This window comes from Carassius gibelio, chromosome A3, assembly GCF_023724105.1.
Source record: "Carassius gibelio isolate Cgi1373 ecotype wild population from Czech Republic chromosome A3, carGib1.2-hapl.c, whole genome shotgun sequence".
Classification (NCBI taxonomy): domain Eukaryota; kingdom Metazoa; phylum Chordata; class Actinopteri; order Cypriniformes; family Cyprinidae; genus Carassius; species Carassius gibelio.
This window is the reverse complement of record NC_068373.1, coordinates 785,043-808,928: the sequence shown is the minus strand read 5'-3', so window position 1 is coordinate 808,928 and position 23,886 is coordinate 785,043. Positions and strand designations below refer to the sequence as shown.

The 23,886-nt window shown below is 37.5% G+C and overlaps 20 pseudogenes; all 20 read right to left on the bottom strand.

Annotated features, from left to right (window-relative positions):
- Positions 1 to 85: 85 nt before the first annotated feature.
- LOC127962337 (uncharacterized) lies at positions 86 to 204 on the bottom strand (annotated as a pseudogene).
- Positions 205 to 574: 370 nt separating this feature from the next.
- LOC127958816 (uncharacterized) lies at positions 575 to 693 on the bottom strand (annotated as a pseudogene).
- Positions 694 to 1,062: 369 nt separating this feature from the next.
- On the bottom strand, positions 1,063 to 1,181 carry LOC127960637 (uncharacterized; annotated as a pseudogene).
- A 1,399-nt stretch (positions 1,182 to 2,580) lies between these two features.
- Positions 2,581 to 2,699, bottom strand: LOC127965333 (uncharacterized; annotated as a pseudogene).
- Positions 2,700 to 4,102: 1,403 nt separating this feature from the next.
- On the bottom strand, positions 4,103 to 4,221 carry LOC127965327 (uncharacterized; annotated as a pseudogene).
- A 369-nt stretch (positions 4,222 to 4,590) lies between these two features.
- LOC127961660 (uncharacterized) lies at positions 4,591 to 4,709 on the bottom strand (annotated as a pseudogene).
- Positions 4,710 to 6,104: 1,395 nt separating this feature from the next.
- LOC127965323 (uncharacterized) lies at positions 6,105 to 6,223 on the bottom strand (annotated as a pseudogene).
- Positions 6,224 to 7,627: 1,404 nt separating this feature from the next.
- LOC127965320 (uncharacterized) lies at positions 7,628 to 7,746 on the bottom strand (annotated as a pseudogene).
- A 369-nt stretch (positions 7,747 to 8,115) lies between these two features.
- Positions 8,116 to 8,234, bottom strand: LOC127960625 (uncharacterized; annotated as a pseudogene).
- Positions 8,235 to 9,627: 1,393 nt separating this feature from the next.
- On the bottom strand, positions 9,628 to 9,746 carry LOC127962335 (uncharacterized; annotated as a pseudogene).
- Positions 9,747 to 10,116: 370 nt separating this feature from the next.
- LOC127958815 (uncharacterized) lies at positions 10,117 to 10,235 on the bottom strand (annotated as a pseudogene).
- A 1,139-nt stretch (positions 10,236 to 11,374) lies between these two features.
- On the bottom strand, positions 11,375 to 11,493 carry LOC127960614 (uncharacterized; annotated as a pseudogene).
- Positions 11,494 to 12,882: 1,389 nt separating this feature from the next.
- LOC127965313 (uncharacterized) lies at positions 12,883 to 13,001 on the bottom strand (annotated as a pseudogene).
- Positions 13,002 to 13,371: 370 nt separating this feature from the next.
- On the bottom strand, positions 13,372 to 13,490 carry LOC127960603 (uncharacterized; annotated as a pseudogene).
- A 1,393-nt stretch (positions 13,491 to 14,883) lies between these two features.
- Positions 14,884 to 15,002, bottom strand: LOC127962333 (uncharacterized; annotated as a pseudogene).
- Positions 15,003 to 15,373: 371 nt separating this feature from the next.
- Positions 15,374 to 15,492, bottom strand: LOC127958811 (uncharacterized; annotated as a pseudogene).
- Positions 15,493 to 15,713: 221 nt separating this feature from the next.
- On the bottom strand, positions 15,714 to 15,832 carry LOC127958807 (uncharacterized; annotated as a pseudogene).
- Positions 15,833 to 16,201: 369 nt separating this feature from the next.
- Positions 16,202 to 16,320, bottom strand: LOC127960592 (uncharacterized; annotated as a pseudogene).
- A 1,389-nt stretch (positions 16,321 to 17,709) lies between these two features.
- LOC127965308 (uncharacterized) lies at positions 17,710 to 17,828 on the bottom strand (annotated as a pseudogene).
- A 370-nt stretch (positions 17,829 to 18,198) lies between these two features.
- LOC127961035 (uncharacterized) lies at positions 18,199 to 18,317 on the bottom strand (annotated as a pseudogene).
- Positions 18,318 to 23,886: the final 5,569 nt, after the last annotated feature.

Here is a 23,886-nt window from a genome sequence, read left to right as displayed (position 1 = left end):
GGTCAATGACTGCTAAGATTCAAAGATTGGGCATTCACTCTTTTTTTTTCAAGATTATTATATAATTTGTGAAAAATTTACAAAAATCTTAAAGCAACTGGTATTACCAGGGGGTCTCCCATCCAACTACTAACCAGGCCCAAACCTGCTTAGCTTCCGAGCTCAGACATGATCTGGCATAGCCAGGGTGGTATAGCCATAAGCGAAGACTGCTGCAAAGAGAGAGCTATTTAAAGATCAGTCAATCTAATCGCCGGTACATTATATAAGTAGGAAAGAAAACCCTAAAGCTTAAAGCACCTGGTATTCCCAGGCGGTCTCCCATCCAAGCACTAACCAGGCCAATACCTGCTAAGATTAAGAGATCGGGCATTGACTCTTTTTTTTTTTTTTTTTTTTTTTAAGATTATTATATAATTAGTAATACATTTCCAATAATATTAGAGCACCTGGTATTCCGAGGCGGTCTCCCATCCAGACACTAAACAGGTCCATGACTGCTAAGATTCAAAGAATGGGCATTGACTCTTTTTTTTTTCAAGATTATTATATAATTTGTGAAAAATTTACAAAAATCTTAGAGCAACTGGTATTACCAGGGGGTCTCCCATCCAATTACTAACCAGGCCCAAACCTGCTTAGCTTCCGAGCTCAGACATGATCTGGCATAGCCAGGGTGGTATGGCCATAAGCGAACACTGCTGCAAAGAGAGAGCTATTTAAAGATCAGCCAATCTAAACGCCGGTACATTATATAAGTAGGAAAGAAAACCCTAAAGCTTAAAGCACCTGGTATTCCCAGGCGGTCTCCCATCCAAGCACTAACCAGGCCAATACCTGCTAAGATTAAGAGATCGGGCATTGACTCTTTTTTTTTTTTTTTTTTTTTTAAGATTATTATATAATTAGTAATAAATTTCCAATAATATTAGAGCACCTGGTATTCCGAGGCGGTCTCCCATCCAGACACTAAACAGGTCCATGACTGCTAAGATTCAAAGAATGGGCATTGACTCTTTTTTTTTTCAAGATTATTATATAATTTGTGAAAAATTTACAAAAATCTTAAAGCAACTGGTATTACCAGGGGGTCTCCCATCCAATTACTAACCAGGCCCAAACCTGCTTAGCTTCCGAGCTCAGACATGATCTGGCATAGACAGGGTGGTATGGCCATAAGCGAAGACTGCTGCAAAGAGAGAGCTATTTAAAGATCAGCCAATCTAATATAAGTAGGAAAGAAAACCCTAAAGCTTAAAGCACCTGGTATTCCCAGGCGGTCTCCCATCCAAGCACTAACCAGGCCAATACCTGCTAAGATTAAGAGATCGGGCATTGACTCTTTTTTTTTTTTTTTTTTTTTTTTTTAAAGATTATTATATAATTAGTAATAAATTTCCAATAATATTAGAGCACCTGGTTTTCCGAGGCGGTCTCCCATCCAAACACTAAACAGGTCCATAGCTGCTAAGATTCAAAGATTGGGCATTGACTCTTTTTGTTTCAAGATAATTATATAATTAGTACAAATTTCCAAAAATATTACAGCAACTGGTATTCCGAGGCGGTCTCCCATCCAAGCACTAAACAGGTCCATACCTCCTAAGATTCAAAGATTGGGCATTTACTCTTTTTTTTTTTTTTTTTTTTTGTTGCAAGATTATTATGTAATTAGTAAAAATTGCCAAAAATATTACAGCAACTGGTATTTCCCGGCCGTCTTCCATCCAAGTACTAACCAGGCAAAACCTGCTATTATTCAGAGATCGGGCATTGACTTTTTTTTTTTTTTTTTAAGATTATTATATAATTGGTGAAAAATTTCCAAAAATCTTAAAGCAACTGGTATTACCAGGGTGTCTCCCATCCAATTACTAACCAGGCCCATACCTGCTAAGATTCAGATATGGGGCATTGACTCCTTTCTTTTTTTCTTGCAAGATTATTATATAATTTGTGAAAAATTTCCAAAAATCTTAAAGCAACTGGTATTACCAGGGGGTCTGCCATCCAATTACTAACCAGGCCGAAACCTGCTTAGTTTCCGAGCTCAGACATGATCTGGCATAGCCAGGGTGGAATGGCCATAAGCGAAGACTGCTGCAAAGAGAGAGCTATTTAAAGATCAGCCAATCTAATCGCCGGTACATTATACAGGACCAAACCTGCTTAGCTTCCGAGAGCAGACGAGATCAGGCATAGCCAGGTTGTTACGGTCGCAAGCGAAGGATACTGCAAAGAGAAGACTATTTAAAGATCAGCCAATCAAATCGCCCATACATTATATAAGTAGGAATGAAAATCCAAAAGCTTACAGCACCTGGTATTCCGAGGCGGTCTCCCATCCAAGCACTAACCAGGCCAATACCTGCTAAGATTAAGAGATCGGGCATTGGCTCTTTTTTTTTAAGATTATTATATAATTAGTAATAAATTTCCAATAATATTAGAGCACCTGGTATTACCAGGGGGTCTCCCATCCAAACACTACACAGGTCAATGACTGCTAAGATTCAAAGAATGGGCATTCACTCTTTTTTTTTTCAAGATTATTATATAATTTGTGAAAAATTTACAAAAATCTTAAAGCAACTGGTATTACCAGGGGGTCTCCCATCCAATTACTAACCAGGCCCAAACCTGCTTAGCTTCCGAGCTCAGACATGATCTGGCATAGCCAGGGTGGTATGGCCATAAGCGAACACTGCTGCAAAGAGAGAGCTATTTAAAGATCAGTCAATCTAATCGCCGGTACATTATATAAGTAGGAAAGAAAACCCTAAAGCTTAAAGCACCTGGTATTCCCAGGCGGTCTCCCATCCAAGCACTAACCAGGCCAATACCTGCTAAGATTAAGAGATCGGGCATTGACTCTTTTTTTTTTTTTTTTTTTTTTAAAGATTATTATATAATTAGTAATGAATTTCCAATAATATTAGAGCACCTGGTTTTCCGAGGCGGTCTCCCATCCAAACACTAAACAGGTCCATAGCTGCTAAGATTCAAAGATTGGGCATTGACTCTTTTTGTTTCAAGATAATTATATAATTAGTACAAATTTCCAAAAATATTACAGCAACTGGTATTCCGAGGCGGTCTCCCATCCAAGCACTAAACAGGTCCATACCTCCTAAGATTCAAAGATTGGGCATTTACTCTTTTTTTTTTTGTTGTTGTTGCAAGATTATTATGTAATTAGTAAAAATTGCCAAAAAAATTACAGCAACTGGTATTTCCCGGCCGTCTTCCATCCAAGTACTAACCAGGCAAAACCTGCTATTATTCAGAGATCGGGCATTGACTTTTTTTTTTTTTTTCAAGATTATTATATAATTTGTGAAAAATTTCCAAAAATCTTAAAGCAACTGGTATTACCAGGGTGTCTCCCATCCAATTACTAACCAGGCCCATACATGCTAAGATTCAGATATGGGGCATTGACTCCTTTCTTTTTTTCTTGCAAGATTATTATATAATTTGTGAAAAATTTCCCAAAATCTTAAAGCAACTGGTATTACCAGGGGGTCTGCCATCCAATTACTAACCAGGCCGAAACCTGCTTAGTTTCCGAGCTCAGACATGATCTGGCATAGCCAGGGTGGAATGGCCATAAGCGAAGACTGCTGCAAAGAGAGAGCTATTTAAAGATCAGCCAATCTAATCGCCGGTACATTATACAGGACCAAACCTGCTTAGCTTCCGAGAGCAGACGAGATCAGGCATAGCCAGGTTGTTACGGTCGCAAGCGAAGGATACTGCAAAGAGAAGACTATTTAAAGATCAGCCAATCAAATCGCCCATACATTATATAAGTAGGAATGAAAATCCAAAAGCTTACAGCACCTGGTATTCCGAGGCGGTCTCCCATCCAAGCACTAACCAGGCCAATACCTGCTAAGATTAAGAGATCGGGCATTGGCTCTTTTTTTTAAGATTATTATATAATTAGTAATAAATTTCCAATAATATTAGAGCACCTGGTATTACCAGGGGGTCTCCCATCCAAACACTACACAGGTCAATGACTGCTAAGATTCAAAGAATGGGCATTCACTCTTTTTTTTTTCAAGATTATTATATAATTTGTGAAAAATTTTCAAAAATCTTAAAGCAACTGGTATTACCAGGGGGTCTCCCATCCAATTACTAACCAGGCCCAAACCTGCTTAGCTTCCGAGCTCAGACATGATCTGGCATAGCCAGGGTGGTATGGCCATAAGCGAAGACTGCTGCAAAGAGAGAGCTATTTAAAGATCAGTCAATCTAATCGCCGGTACATTATATAAGTAGGAAAGAAAACCCTAAAGCTTAAAGCACCTGGTATTCCCAGGCGGTCTCCCATCCAAGCACTAACCAGGCCAATACCTGCTAAGATTAAGAGATCGGGCATTGACTCTTTTTTTTTTTTTTTTTTTTTTAAGATTATTATATAATTAGTAATAAATTTCCAATAATATTAGAGCACCTGGTATTCCGAGGCGGTCTCCCATCCAGACACTAAACAGGTCCATGACTGCTAAGATTCAAAGAATGGGCATTGACTCTTTTTTTTTTCAAGATTATTATATAATTTGTGAAAAATTTACAAAAATCTTAAAGCAACTGGCATTACCAGGGGGTCTCCCATCCAATTACTAACCAGGCCCAAACCTGCTTAGCTTCCGAGCTCAGACATGATCTGGCATAGACAGGGTGGTATGGCCATAAGCGAAGACTGCTGCAAAGAGAGAGCTATTTAAAGATCAGCCAATCTAATATAAGTAGGAAAGAAAACCCTAAAGCTTAAAGCACCTGGTATTCCCAGGCGGTCTCCCATCCAAGCACTAACCAGGCCAATACCTGCTAAGATTAAGAGATCGGGCATTGACTCTTTTTTTTTTTTTTTTTTTTTTTTTAAAGATTATTATATAATTAGTAATAAATTTCCAATAATATTAGAGCACCTGGTTTTCCGAGGCGGTCTCCCATCCAAACACTAAACAGGTCCATAGCTGCTAAGATTCAAAGATTGGGCATTGACTCTTTTTGTTTCAAGATAATTATATAATTAGTACAAATTTCCAAAAATATTACAGCAACTGGTATTCCGAGGCGGTCTCCCATCCAAGCACTAAACAGGTCCATACCTCCTAAGATTCAAAGATTGGGCATTTACTCTTTTTTTTTTTTTTTTTTTGTTGCAAGATTATTATGTAATTAGTAAAAATTGCCAAAAATATTACAGCAACTGGTATTTCCCGGCCGTCTTCCATCCAAGTACTAACCAGGCAAAACCTGCTATTATTCAGAGATCGGGCATTGACTTTTTTTTTTTTTTTTAAGATTATTATATAATTGGTGAAAAATTTCCAAAAATCTTAAAGCAACTGGTATTACCAGGGTGTCTCCCATCCAATTACTAACCAGGCCCATACCTGCTAAGATTCAGATATGGGGCATTGACTCCTTTCTTTTTTTCTTGCAAGATTATTATATAATTTGTGAAAAATTTCCAAAAATCTTAAAGCAACTGGTATTACCAGGGGGTCTGCCATCCAATTACTAACCAGGCCGAAACCTGCTTAGTTTCCGAGCTCAGACATGATCTGGCATAGCCAGGGTGGAATGGCCATAAGCGAAGACTGCTGCAAAGAGAGAGCTATTTAAAGATCAGCCAATCTAATCGCCGGTACATTATACAGGACCAAACCTGCTTAGCTTCCGAGAGCAGACGAGATCAGGCATAGCCAGGTTGTTACGGTCGCAAGCGAAGGATACTGCAAAGAGAAGACTATTTAAAGATCAGCCAATCAAATCGCCCATACATTATATAAGTAGGAATGAAAATCCAAAAGCTTACAGCACCTGGTATTCCGAGGCGGTCTCCCATCCAAGCACTAACCAGGCCAATACCTGCTAAGATTAAGAGATCGGGCATTGGCTCTTTTTTTTTAAGATTATTATATAATTAGTAATAAATTTCCAATAATATTAGAGCACCTGGTATTACCAGGGGGTCTCCCATCCAAACACTACACAGGTCAATGACTGCTAAGATTCAAAGAATGGGCATTCACTCTTTTTTTTTTCAAGATTATTATATAATTTGTGAAAAATTTACAAAAATCTTAAAGCAACTGGTATTACCAGGGGGTCTCCCATCCAATTACTAACCAGGCCCAAACCTGCTTAGCTTCCGAGCTCAGACATGATCTGGCATAGCCAGGGTGGTATGGCCATAAGCGAACACTGCTGCAAAGAGAGAGCTATTTAAAGATCAGTCAATCTAATCGCCGGTACATTATATAAGTAGGAAAGAAAACCCTAAAGCTTAAAGCACCTGGTATTCCCAGGCGGTCTCCCATCCAAGCACTAACCAGGCCAATACCTGCTAAGATTAAGAGATCGGGCATTGACTCTTTTTTTTTTTTTTTTTTTTTTAAAGATTATTATATAATTAGTAATGAATTTCCAATAATATTAGAGCACCTGGTTTTCCGAGGCGGTCTCCCATCCAAACACTAAACAGGTCCATAGCTGCTAAGATTCAAAGATTGGGCATTGACTCTTTTTGTTTCAAGATAATTATATAATTAGTACAAATTTCCAAAAATATTACAGCAACTGGTATTCCGAGGCGGTCTCCCATCCAAGCACTAAACAGGTCCATACCTCCTAAGATTCAAAGATTGGGCATTTACTCTTTTTTTTTTTTTTTTTGTTGCAAGATTATTATGTAATTAGTAAAAATTGCCAAAAATATTACAGCAACTGGTATTTCCCGGCCGTCTTCCATCCAAGTACTAACCAGGCAAAACCTGCTATTATTCAGAGATCGGGCATTGACTTTTTTTTTTTTTTTCAAGATTATTATATAATTTGTGAAAAATTTCCAAAAATCTTAAAGCAACTGGTATTACCAGGGTGTCTCCCATCCAATTACTAACCAGGCCCATACATGCTAAGATTCAGATATGGGGCATTGACTCCTTTCTTTTTTTCTTGCAAGATTATTATATAATTTGTGAAAAATTTCCCAAAATCTTAAAGCAACTGGTATTACCAGGGGGTCTGCCATCCAATTACTAACCAGGCCGAAACCTGCTTAGTTTCCGAGCTCAGACATGATCTGGCATAGCCAGGGTGGAATGGCCATAAGCGAAGACTGCTGCAAAGAGAGAGCTATTTAAAGATCAGCCAATCTAATCGCCGGTACATTATACAGGACCAAACCTGCTTAGCTTCCGAGAGCAGACGAGATCAGGCATAGCCAGGTTGTTACGGTCGCAAGCGAAGGATACTGCAAAGAGAAGACTATTTAAAGATCAGCCAATCAAATCGCCCATACATTATATAAGTAGGAATGAAAATCCAAAAGCTTACAGCACCTGGTATTCCGAGGCGGTCTCCCATCCAAGCACTAACCAGGCCAATACCTGCTAAGATTAAGAGATCGGGCATTGGCTCTTTTTTTTTAAGATTATTATATAATTAGTAATAAATTTCCAATAATATTAGAGCACCTGGTATTACCAGGGGGTCTCCCATCCAAACACTACACAGGTCAATGACTGCTAAGATTCAAAGAATGGGCATTCACTCTTTTTTTTTTCAAGATTATTATATAATTTGTGAAAAATTTTCAAAAATCTTAAAGCAACTGGTATTACCAGGGGGTCTCCCATCCAATTACTAACCAGGCCCAAACCTGCTTAGCTTCCGAGCTCAGACATGATCTGGCATAGCCAGGGTGGTATGGCCATAAGCGAAGACTGCTGCAAAGAGAGAGCTATTTAAAGATCAGTCAATCTAATCGCCGGTACATTATATAAGTAGGAAAGAAAACCCTAAAGCTTAAAGCACCTGGTATTCCCAGGCGGTCTCCCATCCAAGCACTAACCAGGCCAATACCTGCTAAGATTAAGAGATCGGGCATTGACTCTTTTTTTTTTTTTTTTTTTTTTAAGATTATTATATAATTAGTAATAAATTTCCAATAATATTAGAGCACCTGGTATTCCGAGGCGGTCTCCCATCCAGACACTAAACAGGTCCATGACTGCTAAGATTCAAAGAATGGGCATTGACTCTTTTTTTTTTCAAGATTATTATATAATTTGTGAAAAATTTACAAAAATCTTAAAGCAACTGGTATTACCAGGGGGTCTCCCATCCAATTACTAACCAGGCCCAAACCTGCTTAGCTTCCGAGCTCAGACATGATCTGGCATAGACAGGGTGGTATGGCCATAAGCGAAGACTGCTGCAAAGAGAGAGCTATTTAAAGATCAGCCAATCTAATATAAGTAGGAAAGAAAACCCTAAAGCTTAAAGCACCTGGTATTCCCAGGCGGTCTCCCATCCAAGCACTAACCAGGCCAATACCTGCTAAGATTAAGAGATCGGGCATTGACTCTTTTTTTTTTTTTTTTTTTTTTTTAAAGATTATTATATAATTAGTAATAAATTTCCAATAATATTAGAGCACCTGGTTTTCCGAGGCGGTCTCCCATCCAAACACTAAACAGGTCCATAGCTGCTAAGATTCAAAGATTGGGCATTGACTCTTTTTGTTTCAAGATAATTATATAATTAGTACAAATTTCCAAAAATATTACAGCAACTGGTATTCCGAGGCGGTCTCCCATCCAAGCACTAAACAGGTCCATACCTCCTAAGATTCAAAGATTGGGCATTTACTCTTTTTTTTTTTTTTTTTTGTTGCAAGATTATTATGTAATTAGTAAAAATTGCCAAAAATATTACAGCAACTGGTATTTCCCGGCCGTCTTCCATCCAAGTACTAACCAGGCAAAACCTGCTATTATTCAGAGATCGGGCATTGACTTTTTTTTTTTTTTTTTCAAGATTATTATATAATTGGTGAAAAATTTCCAAAAATCTTAAAGCAACTGGTATTACCAGGGTGTCTCCCATCCAATTACTAACCAGGCCCATACCTGCTAAGATTCAGATATGGGGCATTGACTCCTTTCTTTTTTTCTTGCAAGATTATTATATAATTGGTGAAAAATTTCCCAAAATCTTAAAGCAACTGGTATTACCAGGGGGTCTGCCATCCAATTACTAACCAGGCCGAAACCTGCTTAGTTTCCGAGCTCAGACATGATCTGGCATAGCCAGGGTGGAATGGCCATAAGCGAAGACTGCTGCAAAGAGAGAGCTATTTAAAGATCAGCCAATCTAGTCGCCGGTACATTATACAGGACCAAACCTGCTTAGCTTCCGAGAGCAGACGAGATCAGGCATAGCCAGGTTGTTACGGTCGCAAGCGAAGGATACTGCAAAGAGAAGACTATTTAAAGATCAGCCAATCAAATCGCCCATACATTATATAAGTAGGAATGAAAATCCAAAAGCTTACAGCACATGGTATTCCGAGGCGGTCTCCCATCCAAGCACTAACCAGGCCAATACCTGCTAAGATTAAGAGATCGGCATTGGCTCTTTTTTTTTAAGATTATTATATAATTAGTAATAAATTTCCAATAATATTAGAGCACCTGGTATTACCAGGGGGTCTCCCATCCAAACACTACACAGGTCAATGACTGCTAAGATTCAAAGATTGGGCATTCACTCTTTTTTTTTCAAGATTATTATATAATTTGTGAAAAATTTACAAAAATCTTAAAGCAACTGGTATTACCAGGGGGTCTCCCATCCAACTACTAACCAGGCCCAAACCTGCTTAGCTTCCGAGCTCAGACATGATCTGGCATAGCCAGGGTGGTATAGCCATAAGCGAAGACTGCTGCAAAGAGAGAGCTATTTAAAGATCAGTCAATCTAATCGCCGGTACATTATATAAGTAGGAAAGAAAACCCTAAAGCTTAAAGCACCTGGTATTCCCAGGCGGTCTCCCATCCAAGCACTAACCAGGCCAATACCTGCTAAGATTAAGAGATCGGGCATTGACTCTTTTTTTTTTTTTTTTTTTTTTTAAGATTATTATATAATTAGTAATACATTTCCAATAATATTAGAGCACCTGGTATTCCGAGGCGGTCTCCCATCCAGACACTAAACAGGTCCATGACTGCTAAGATTCAAAGAATGGGCATTGACTCTTTTTTTTTTCAAGATTATTATATAATTTGTGAAAAATTTACAAAAATCTTAGAGCAACTGGTATTACCAGGGGGTCTCCCATCCAATTACTAACCAGGCCCAAACCTGCTTAGCTTCCGAGCTCAGACATGATCTGGCATAGCCAGGGTGGTATGGCCATAAGCGAACACTGCTGCAAAGAGAGAGCTATTTAAAGATCAGCCAATCTAAACGCCGGTACATTATATAAGTAGGAAAGAAAACCCTAAAGCTTAAAGCACCTGGTATTCCCAGGCGGTCTCCCATCCAAGCACTAACCAGGCCAATACCTGCTAAGATTAAGAGATCGGGCATTGACTCTTTTTTTTTTTTTTTTTTTTTTTAAAGATTATTATATAATTAGTAATGAATTTCCAATAATATTAGAGCACCTGGTTTTCCGAGGCGGTCTCCCATCCAAACACTAAACAGGTCCATAGCTGCTAAGATTCAAAGATTGGGCATTGACTCTTTTTGTTTCAAGATAATTATATAATTAGTACAAATTTCCAAAAATATTACAGCAACTGGTATTCCGAGGCGGTCTCCCATCCAAGCACTAAACAGGTCCATACCTCCTAAGATTCAAAGATTGGGCATTTACTCTTTTTTTTTTTTTGTTGCAAGATTATTATGTAATTAGTAAAAATTGCCAAAAATATTACAGCAACTGGTATTTCCCGGCCGTCTTCCATCCAAGTACTAACCAGGCAAAACCTGCTATTATTCAGAGATCGGGCATTGACTTTTTTTTTTTTTTCAAGATTATTATATAATTTGTGAAAAATTTCCAAAAATCTTAAAGCAACTGGTATTACCAGGGTGTCTCCCATCCAATTACCAACCAGGCCCAAACCTGCTTAGCTTCCGAGCTCAGACATGATCTGGCATAGCCAGGGTGGTATGGCCATAAGCGAAGACTGCTGCAAAGAGAGAGCTATTTAAAGATCAGTCAATCTAATCGCCGGTACATTATATAAGTAGGAAAGAAAACCCTAAAGCTTAAAGCACCTGGTATTCCCAGGCGGTCTCCCATCCAAGCACTAACCAGGCCAATACCTGCTAAGATTAAGAGATCGGGCATTGACTCTTTTTTTTTTATTTTATTTTTTTAGATTATTATATATTTAGTAATAAATTTCCAATAATATTAGAGCACCTGGTATTCCGAGGCGGTCTCCCATCCAGACACTAAACAGGTCCATGACTGCTAAGATTCAAAGAATGGGCATTGACTCTTTTTTTTTTTCAAGATTATTATATAATTTGTGAAAAATTTACAAAAATCTTAAAGCAACTGGTATTACCAGGGGGTCTCCCATCCAATTACTAACCAGGCCCAAACCTGCTTAGCTTCCGAGCTCAGACATGATCTGGCATAGACAGGGTGGTATGGCCATAAGCGAAGACTGCTGCAAAGAGAGAGCTATTTAAAGATCAGCCAATCTAATATAAGTAGGAAAGAAAACCCTAAAGCTTAAAGCACCTGGTATTCCCAGGCGGTCTCCCATCCAAGCACTAACCAGGCCAATACCTGCTAAGATTAAGAGATCGGGCATTGACTTTTTTTTTTTTTTTTTTTTTTTTTTAAAGATTATTATATAATTAGTAATGAATTTCCAATAATATTAGAGCACCTGGTTTTCCGAGGCGGTCTCCCATCCAAACACTAAACAGGTCCATAGCTGCTAAGATTCAAAGATTGGGCATTGACTCTTTTTGTTTCAAGATAATTATATAATTAGTACAAATTTCCAAAAATATTACAGCAACTGGTATTCTGAGGCGGTCTCCCATCCAAGCACTAAACAGGTCCATACCTCCTAAGATTCAAAGATTGGGCATTTACTCTTTTTTTTTTTTTTGTTGCAAGATTATTATGTAATTAGTAAAAATTGCCAAAAATATTACAGCAACTGGTATTTCCCGGCCGTCTTCCATCCAAGTACTAACCAGGCAAAACCTGCTATTATTCAGAGATCGGGCATTGACTTTTTTTTTTTTTTTCAAGATTATTATATAATTTGTGAAAAATTTCCAAAAATCTTAAAGCAACTGGTATTACCAGGGTGTCTCCCATCCAATTACTAACCAGGCCCATACATGCTAAGATTCAGATATGGGGCATTGACTCCTTTCTTTTTTTCTTGCAAGATTATTATATAATTTGTGAAAAATTTCCCAAAATCTTAAAGCAACTGGTATTACCAGGGGGTCTGCCATCCAATTACTAACCAGGCCGAAACCTGCTTAGTTTCCGAGCTCAGACATGATCTGGCATAGCCAGGGTGGAATGGCCATAAGCGAAGACTGCTGCAAAGAGAGAGCTATTTAAAGATCAGCCAATCTAATCGCCGGTACATTATACAGGACCAAACCTGCTTAGCTTCCGAGAGCAGACGAGATCAGGCATAGCCAGGTTGTTACGGTCGCAAGCGAAGGATACTGCAAAGAGAAGACTATTTAAAGATCAGCCAATCAAATCGCCCATACATTATATAAGTAGGAATGAAAATCCAAAAGCTTACAGCACCTGGTATTCCGAGGCGGTCTCCCATCCAAGCACTAACCAGGCCAATACCTGCTAAGATTAAGAGATCGGGCATTGGCTCTTTTTTTTTAAGATTATTATATAATTAGTAATAAATTTCCAATAATATTAGAGCACCTGGTATTACCAGGGGGTCTCCCATCCAAACACTACACAGGTCAATGACTGCTAAGATTCAAAGAATGGGCATTCACTCTTTTTTTTTTCAAGATTATTATATAATTTGTGAAAAATTTACAAAAATCTTAAAGCAACTGGTATTACCAGGGGGTCTCCCATCCAATTACTAACCAGGCCCAAACCTGCTTAGCTTCCGAGCTCAGACATGATCTGGCATAGCCAGGGTGGTATGGCCATAAGCGAAGACTGCTGCAAAGAGAGAGCTATTTAAAGATCAGTCAATCTAATCGCCGGTACATTATATAAGTAGGAAAGAAAACCCTAAAGCTTAAAGCACCTGGTATTCCCAGGCGGTCTCCCATCCAAGCACTAACCAGGCCAATACCTGCTAAGATTAAGAGATCGGGCATTGACTCTTTTTTTTTTTTTTTTTTTTTTTTAAGATTATTATATAATTAGTAATAAATTTCCAATAATATTAGAGCACCTGGTATTCCGAGGCGGTCTCCCATCCAGACACTAAACAGGTCCATGACTGCTAAGATTCAAAGAATGGGCATTGACTCTTTTTTTTTCAAGATTATTATATAATTTGTGAAAAATTTACAAAAATCTTAAAGCAACTGGTATTACCAGGGGGTCTCCCATCCAATTACTAACCAGGCCCAAACCTGCTTAGCTTCCGAGCTCAGACATGATCTGGCATAGACAGGGTGGTATGGCCATAAGCGAAGACTGCTGCAAAGAGAGAGCTATTTAAAGATCAGCCAATCTAATATAAGTAGGAAAGAAAACCCTAAAGCTTAAAGCACCTGGTATTCCCAGGCGGTCTCCCATCCAAGCACTAACCAGGCCAATACCTGCTAAGATTAAGAGATCGGGCATTGACTCTTTTTTTTTTTTTTTTTTTTTTTTAAAGATTATTATATAATTAGTAATAAATTTCCAATAATATTAGAGCACCTGGTTTTCCGAGGCGGTCTCCCATCCAAACACTAAACAGGTCCATAGCTGCTAAGATTCAAAGATTGGGCATTGACTCTTTTTGTTTCAAGATAATTATATAATTAGTACAAATTTCCAAAAATATTACAGCAACTGGTATTCCGAGGCGGTCTCCCATCCAAGCACTAAACAGGTCCATACCTCCTAAGATTCAAAGATTGGGCATTTACTCTTTTTTTTTTTTTTTTTTGTTGCAAGATTATTATGTAATTAGTAAAAATTGCCAAAAATATTACAGCAACTGGTATTTCCCGGCCGTCTTCCATCCAAGTACTAACCAGGCAAAACCTGCTATTATTCAGAGATCGGGCATTGACTTTTTTTTTTTTTTTTCAAGATTATTATATAATTGGTGAAAAATTTCCAAAAATCTTAAAGCAACTGGTATTACCAGGGTGTCTCCCATCCAATTACTAACCAGGCCCATACCTGCTAAGATTCAGATATGGGGCATTGACTCCTTTCTTTTTTTCTTGCAAGATTATTATATAATTTGTGAAAAATTTCCAAAAATCTTAAAGCAACTGGTATTACCAGGGGGTCTGCCATCCAATTACTAACCAGGCCGAAACCTGCTTAGTTTCCGAGCTCAGACATGATCTGGCATAGCCAGGGTGGAATGGCCATAAGCGAAGACTGCTGCAAAGAGAGAGCTATTTAAAGATCAGCCAATCTAATCGCCGGTACATTATACAGGACCAAACCTGCTTAGCTTCCGAGAGCAGACGAGATCAGGCATAGCCAGGTTGTTACGGTCGCAAGCGAAGGATACTGCAAAGAGAAGACTATTTAAAGATCAGCCAATCAAATCGCCCATACATTATATAAGTAGGAATGAAAATCCAAAAGCTTACAGCACATGGTATTCCGAGGCGGTCTCCCATCCAAGCACTAACCAGGCCAATACCTGCTAAGATTAAGAGATCGGCATTGGCTCTTTTTTTTTAAGATTATTATATAATTAGTAATAAATTTCCAATAATATTAGAGCACCTGGTATTACCAGGGGGTCTCCCATCCAAACACTACACAGGTCAATGACTGCTAAGATTCAAAGATTGGGCATTCACTCTTTTTTTTTTCAAGATTATTATATAATTTGTGAAAAATTTACAAAAATCTTAAAGCAACTGGTATTACCAGGGGGTCTCCCATCCAACTACTAACCAGGCCCAAACCTGCTTAGCTTCCGAGCTCAGACATGATCTGGCATAGCCAGGGTGGTATAGCCATAAGCGAAGACTGCTGCAAAGAGAGAGCTATTTAAAGATCAGTCAATCTAATCGCCGGTACATTATATAAGTAGGAAAGAAAACCCTAAAGCTTAAAGCACCTGGTATTCCCAGGCGGTCTCCCATCCAAGCACTAACCAGGCCAATACCTGCTAAGATTAAGAGATCGGGCATTGACTCTTTTTTTTTTTTTTTTTTTTTTTTAAGATTATTATATAATTAGTAATACATTTCCAATAATATTAGAGCACCTGGTATTCCGAGGCGGTCTCCCATCCAGACACTAAACAGGTCCATGACTGCTAAGATTCAAAGAATGGGCATTGACTCTTTTTTTTTTCAAGATTATTATATAATTTGTGAAAAATTTACAAAAATCTTAGAGCAACTGGTATTACCAGGGGGTCTCCCATCCAATTACTAACCAGGCCCAAACCTGCTTAGCTTCCGAGCTCAGACATGATCTGGCATAGCCAGGGTGGTATGGCCATAAGCGAACACTGCTGCAAAGAGAGAGCTATTTAAAGATCAGCCAATCTAATCGCCGGTACATTATATAAGTAGGAAAGAAAACCCTAAAGCTTAAAGCACCTGGTATTCCGAGGCGGTCTCCCATCCAGACACTAAACAGGTCCATGACTGCTAAGATTCAAAGAATGGGCATTGACTCTTCTTTTTTTCAAGATTATTATATAATTTGTGAAAAATTTACAAAAATCTTAGAGCAACTGGTATTACCAGGGGGTCTCCCATCCAATTACTAACCAGGCCCAAACCTGCTTAGCTTCCGAGCTCAGACATGATCTGGCATAGCCAGGGTGGTATGGCCATAAGCGAAGACTGCTGCAAAGAGAGAGCTATTTAAAGATCAGTCAATCTAATCGCCGGTACATTATATAAGTAGGAAAGAAAACCCTAAAGCTTAAAGCACCTGGTATTCCCAGGCGGTCTCCCATCCAAGCACTAACCAGGCCAATACCTGCTAAGATTAAGAGATCGGGCATTGACTCTTTTTTTTTTATTTTATTTTTTTAGATTATTATATAATTAGTAATAAATTTCCAATAATATTAGAGCACCTGGTATTCCGAGGCGGTCTCCCATCCAGACACTAAACAGGTCCATGACTGCTAAGATTCAAAGAATGGGCATTGACTCTTTTTTTTTTCAAGATTATTATATAATTTGTGAAAAATTTACAAAAATCTTAAAGCAACTGGTATTACCAGGGGGTCTCCCATCCAATTACTAACCAGGCCCAAACCTGCTTAGCTTCCGAGCTCAGACATGATCTGGCATAGACAGGGTGGTATGGCCATAAGCGAAGACTGCTGCAAAGAGAGAGCTATTTAAAGATCAGCCAATCTAATATAAGTAGGAAAGAAAACCCTAAAGCTTAAAGCACCTGGTATTCCCAGGCGGTCTCCCATCCAAGCACTAACCAGGCCAATACCTGCTAAGATTAAGAGATCGGGCATTGACTTTTTTTTTTTTTTTTTTTTTTTTTTAAAGATTATTATATAATTAGTAATGAATTTCCAATAATATTAGAGCACCTGGTTTTCCGAGGCGGTCTCCCATCCAAACACTAAACAGGTCCATAGCTGCTAAGATTCAAAGATTGGGCATTGACTCTTTTTGTTTCAAGATAATTATATAATTAGTACAAATTTCCAAAAATATTACAGCAACTGGTATTCTGAGGCGGTCTCCCATCCAAGCACTAAACAGGTCCATACCTCCTAAGATTCAAAGATTGGGCATTTACTCTTTTTTTTTTTTTGTTGCAAGATTATTATGTAATTAGTAAAAATTGCCAAAAATATTACAGCAACTGGTATTTCCCGGCCGTCTTCCATCCAAGTACTAACCAGGCAAAACCTGCTATTATTCAGAGATCGGGCATTGACTTTTTTTTTTTTTTTTCAAGATTATTATATAATTTGTGAAAAATTTCCAAAAATCTTAAAGCAACTGGTATTACCAGGGTGTCTCCCATCCAATTACTAACCAGGCCCATACCTGCTAAGATTCAGATATGGGGCATTGACTCCTTTCTTTTTTTCTTGCAAGATTATTATATAATTTGTGAAAAATTTCCAAAAATCTTAAAGCAACTGGTATTACCAGGGGGTCTGCCATCCAATTACTAACCAGGCCGAAACCTGCTTAGTTTCCGAGCTCAGACATGATCTGGCATAGCCAGGGTGGAATGGCCATAAGCGAAGACTGCTGCAAAGAGAGAGCTATTTAAAGATCAGCCAATCTAATCGCCGGTACATTATACAGGACCAAACCTGCTTAGCTTCCGAGAGCAGACGAGATCAGGCATAGCCAGGTTGTTACGGTCGCAAGCGAAGGATACTGCAAAGAGAAGACTATTTAAAGATCAGCCAATCAAATCGCCCATACATTATATAAGTAGGAATGAAAATCCAAAAGCTTACAGCACCTGGTATTCCGAGGCGGTCTCCCATCCAAGCACTAACCAGGCCAATACCTGCTAAGATTAAGAGATCGGGCATTGGCTCTTTTTTTTTAAGATTATTATATAATTAGTAATAAATTTCCAATAATATTAGAGCACCTGGTATTACCAGGGGGTCTCCCATCCAAACACTACACAGGTCAATGACTGCTAAGATTCAAAGATTGGGCATTCACTCTTTTTTTTTTCAAGATTATTATATAATTTGTGAAAAATTTACAAAAATCTTAAAGCAACTGGTATTACCAGGGGGTCTCCCATCCAATTACTAACCAGGCCCAAACCTGCTTAGCTTCCGAGCTCAGACATGATCTGGCATAGCCAGGGTGGTATGGCCATAAGCGAAGACTGCTGCAAAGAGAGAGCTATTTAAAGATCAGTCAATCTAATCGCCGGTACATTATATAAGTAGGAAAGAAAACCCTAAAGCTTAAAGCACCTGGTATTCCCAGGCGGCCTCCCATCCAAGCACTAACCAGGCCAATACCTGCTAAGATTAAGAGATCGGGCATTGACTCTTTTTTTTTTTTTTTTTTTTTTTAAGATTATTATATAATTAGTAATAAATTTCCAATAATATTAGAGCACCTGGTATTCCGAGGCGGTCTCCCATCCAGACACTAAACAGGTCCATGACTGCTAAGATTCAAAGAATGGGCATTGACTCTTTTTTTTTTCAAGATTATTATATAATTTGTGAAAAATTTACAAAAATCTTAGAGCAACTGGTATTACCAGGGGGTCTCCCATCCAATTACTAACCAGGCCCAAACCTGCTTAGCTTCAGAGCTCAGACATGATCTGGCATAGCCAGGGTGGTATGGCCATAAGCGAAGACTGCTGCAAAGAGAGAGATATTTAAAGATCAGCCAATCTAATCGCCGGTACATTATATAAGTAGGAAAGAAAACCCTAAAGCTTAAAGCACCTGGTATTCCCAGGCGGTCTCCCATCCAAGCACTAACCAGGCCAATACCTGCTAAGATTAAGAGATCGGGCATTGACTTTTTTTTTTTTTTTTTTTTTTTTTTTTAAAGATTATTATATAATTAGTAATGAATTTCCAATAATATTAGAGCACCTGGTTTTCCGAGGCGGTCTCCCATCCAAACACTAAACAGGTCCATAGCTGCTAAGATTCAAAGATTGGGCATTGACTCTTTTTGTTTCAAGATAATTATATAATTAGTACAAATTTCCAAAAATATTACAGCAACTGGTATTCTGAGGCGGTCTCCCATCCAAGCACTAAACAGGTCCATACCTCCTAAGATTCAAAGATTGGGCATTTACTCTTTTTTTTTTTTTTGTTGCAAGATTATTATGTAATTAGTAAAAATTGCCAAAAATATTACAGCAACTGGTATTTCCCGGCCGTCTTCCATCCAAGTACTAACCAGGCAAAACCTGCTATTATTCAGAGATCGGGCATTGACTTTTTTTTTTTTTCAAGATTATTATATAATTTGTGAAAAATTTCCAAAAATCTTAAAGCAACTGGTATTACCAGGGTGTCTCCCATCCAATTACTAACCAGGCCCATACCTGCTAAGATTCAGATATGGGGCATTGACTCCTTTCTTTTTTTCTTGCAAGATTATTATATAATTTGTGAAAAATTTCCAAAAATCTTAAAGCAACTGGTATTACCAGGGGGTCTGCCATCCAATTACTAACCAGGCCGAAACCTGCTTAGTTTCCGAGCTCAGACATGATCTGGCATAGCCAGGGTGGAATGGCCATAAGCGAAGACTGCTGCAAAGAGAGAGCTATTTAAAGATCAGCCAATCTAATCGCCGGTACATTATACAGGACCAAACCTGCTTAGCTTCCGAGAGCAGACGAGATCAGGCATAGCCAGGTTGTTACGGTCGCAAGCGAAGGATACTGCAAAGAGAAGACTATTTAAAGATCAGCCAATCAAATCGCCCATACATTATATAAGTAGGAATGAAAATCCAAAAGCTTACAGCACCTGGTATTCCGAGGCGGTCTCCCATCCAAGCACTAACCAGGCCAATACCTGCTAAGATTAAGAGATCGGGCATTGGCTCTTTTTTTTAAGATTATTATATAATTAGTAATAAATTTACAAAAATCTTAGAGCAACTGGTATTACCAGGGGGTCTCCCATCCAGACACTAAACAGGTCCATGACTGCTAAGATTCAAAGAATGGGCATTGACTCTTTTTTTTTTCAAGATTATTATATAATTTGTGAAAAATTTACAAAAATCTTAGAGCAACTGGTATTACCAGGGGGTCTCCCATCCAATTACTAACCAGGCCCAAACCTGCTTAGCTTCCGAGCTCAGACATGATCTGGCATAGCCTTTTTTTTTTTTTTTTTTTTTTTTTTTTTATTAAGAAATTTCAATCAATAAAATACAATAGATTAAACACAATCAATAGAAAATACATAACATTGACTTTACACATCTCTACATTACACATCTTCCCTTTACATAGATAATTTAAAAAACTCTTCCATTTTCTGGCAACTTCCACATCTCTACATTACTCATCTTCCCTTTACATAGATACTTTAAAAAACTCTTCCACTTTCTGGCAACTTCCACATTAAATCATTTAAAACACAACAAACCTTTGGGGTAAAAACATCATAAAAAGAGTCTAACATATTTACACCTTTAAAGTACACATACAGTCTTTCAATATATAATTCTGTTTTTCTTTTAAACACACTCCAAACATCCAACACAATTTTTTCCTTTTTAGCCACAGTTCTTCTGTCCCATATTGCACTTTTCATTAGCATTACACACAGATTGATGAAACTTTTGTTTTTACACTTTTTTTCCCAACCAAACATCACAACTCTGTTCCATTCCATCACATTTTCATCCCACTCCTCAGTCACATCTTTAATTAAACATTTACATTTCCATAAAAAGTCCTCCAGCTCTCTACACTGTAAAAACATATGTAAAATCCCCTCTTCTTCTTCCTGGCACACTTTACACAGAGCATTTTCTTCCATTCCTATTTTATTTAAAATAACATCAGTAAAAACCACTTTATGCCTTATAAAATACTCCAAACATTCCAATTTTGTTTCCACACATTTCCCTGTCATGTTTCTCCATATACACTCTTTTTTTAAATCTTTGAATTTCTGCACCCAGTATCCATTTACAATCGGCTCTTTAAAAACATCATCTCTAAAAGCACAATAAATCATTTTCACAGTACATTCCTTAAAATCATACAGTTTTTCCCCTAATTTCACATTAATACATTTCTTTTTTGGTTCTCCTTCCATACTTTCTATTCTTTTAATCCACTCTTTAGGTATTGCATTTTTAATGATTTCATATTTATTTTTTATTTCTTGTTCACTGTAATCTTCTTTTGCCTCTTCCATTGCATCCACAATAAATTGTGTCGGTAAAAATCCTTCTTTAAATTCATATAAAACATCTCTCACTCTTGTTATCCCCACATCCAACCATTTCTTTAAAAAAATTTCTTTGTCTTGTTTTAAAATGTTTTTGTTTAAAAACAGAGGTTGATTTAAAATGTTTTCTCTCCCATGTGGATCATACTCTACTTTGTCTAAAAATTTTCCCCAGGCTCTAAACATTTCTCTATAAAACTCTGGTAATCTTTCTGTCATCCAATTCTTCGTTTTCATCCATAAAATTCCATCCCCCATGTTAAAATCCCCACATTTGTTTAAAAAATACTCCATTGTCCTTTTCCATGCTGTTTTGTGACCCTCATCCAGATATTTTTTTACTATTTTAATTCTTAAGCTATGTTTTCTCTGTTCTACATCAATTAATCCCATCCCTCCTTTCCCTACTTCTCCTATTAACGTACTATATGCAATTCTTGACGGTTTACTATTCCATAAAAAATCTAAAAAACATTTTTTCAACCTTTTCTCCACCCACATTGGCATAGAAGTCACATATAAAACATACCACAACTTTGACACCATTAACACATTTAAAATTAAAACCTTCCCTTTTAAACTTAAAGTCCTCAGTTTCCAAAAATTTAACCTTCTTTCAATTCCTCCTACTATTTCTTCCCACATTTTTTCTTTAACATTCCTTTCTTCTTTTCCCATTAGAACACCTAAAATCCTTATTTCTTTTGTTTCTTTAAAATGAAAATAATCTGTTAAAACATTTACTCCTCCAAATCTCACATATGTTGTTTTTTCTTCATTTATCTTACCTCCTGATCCCCTACAAAACATCTGTACTACTTCCATTACCTTATTAACACTCTCTATATCTTTAACTATTATTGTTGTATCATCTGCATATTGAAATATTTTTTCATTTCCCCCACTTCCTTCAATGTTTATCCCTCTTATGTCTTCATCTATTTTAATAGCTAATCCCAATGGTTCTGCAACTAAAGAATATAAAAGCGCTGATAATGGACATCCTTGTCTTATTGATCTAGTAATTTTAAAACATTCAGTTAAAAAACCATTACACTGTATTCTTGTTATTGCTCCCCTATATATAATTGTAATCCACTTGATAAAATTTTCCCCAAACCCGTACTTTCTTAAAATTCCAAATAAATATTCATGCTCCACTCTATCAAAAGCCTTTTCAAAATCCAAACTAATAACATATCCTTTTTTGTTTTTTTCTTTCATATATCTTATCCTATCTATTATACTTAAAGTTGTGTCCGCTATATCTCTTCCTTTAACCCCTTTGCGTGCAAACATCGCTGACGGCCCCAGTTTATTATTGTTTCACTTTCACAGCACATTAAACATCACTGTCTTACTTCATCTGGACAAACTGTGCATCAATGGAAAGTTTAAAGACTCAAGCTTCGATATTTGACCAATATTTTGATAAAACATTGTTGCAGTGACAGATATTTAGTGATTTATGTCAGGAGTGCAAAATAATAAATCCGTATTATGCCACATTTTGAATAGAAATTCACAACTCACTCATATTCAGTCACGTCAAGAGCGGTTTATTTGTGTTCACATAGACTCACTGAACAGCGTCAATAAGGATTTACAGACCAAAGATGCATATCTGCGGAGATATATGGATATATTTACTGATGTTTACTTCATATTTCTTCAGACAGAATCGTCATTTCTATTCATTTTCCACGGATTTACGCGATCAGATGATAAACAGCCTCTCCCAGCGATCTGTGTGTGCGTGCAGTAGTCACAGCTCGTGCGGTGTGTGACTCAGACTCTGATTGGGTCTTTCAAACGTCAATCTTAGAGTTTCATATCTGGACACCGCCCCATCGTGTCACATGCTTCCTGCACACTTCCTGGTAGTTATCTGGCCAAAACAACACTGAAACACCTCTGTACACACAAAATATCCGAATAATAAACCCGCGATTACGATAGTAAAGCTTGGTATGAGAATTTCTTGAGATCTGGGGCGTTTTTATAAAAAAAAATCGAAAATGTACATCGGAAATGCTAACTTGTGCAGCGATGAAAAAGGCTACAAATAACATATTTTTACAACAGTAAACGACCAAATTCCACCCCTGATCGCTAAAGGAAGTTATTATAAACACTCGATCGGGGTTTAAAGTGAGTTTTGAGTAAAAGTGTACTAATAATTTCATAAATTGTCAGATGTAGCTTGATGCTAACGTTAGCACCAATGCTACTAATAGCAGGTGCTTTTCTTCTTCATAATGCATTTTTGTCTCAATAATTCACGTAAGGTCGTAAGAAAATGTTTTGTTGTATTTTTATAGTAAGACTTTTGATAAATAAGGGCTAAATGCAAAGAGAGACTGAAGTGAGATCGCTGCTTTGTTGCTTTGTAAAGCCTGAAAAACCACAATCAAGGCTAATAAAGGTGGAATAAAAACAAAAGAATAATGATAAAAGAATAATGCGGATAATGTGTCATACTTGGCGGAGGTGTGAAAGAACCGTTTGGTGAGAACAATACAATCATGATTCGGGCAGTTTTCAACAGTGAAACATACACATGTTTACATGTGAGATCTTACAGAGATGACAAGGGCCATAAATCAATCTGATTAGCCTTCTCTAAAAACACACATGACATGGCCTTAGAAAATATTTCATAAAATTCACAGTTTTACAGATTCGATTATGAAATTTTTTATGAAGTCTTGGAAGACTTGTGGCCTTAGCTACACTGTGTTTTCAAACTCATTTCCTACATCAACATTTTTTTAAATACATTTAAAACATATGTTTTTAATATTTTTATTTTTGTTTTTATGTTTGAGCTTATATATCTCTATTATCATAACAGTCTGAGTGATTCTGATTCCTGAACAGTAAACTTTAAAGTGTCAGCTTTGTGAACAAAGGTTGATTATGTATCTAGTCAGAAAGAATCATGAGCAGAAACCTTTTTATTTTGGGTATGTAATTTCGGTCT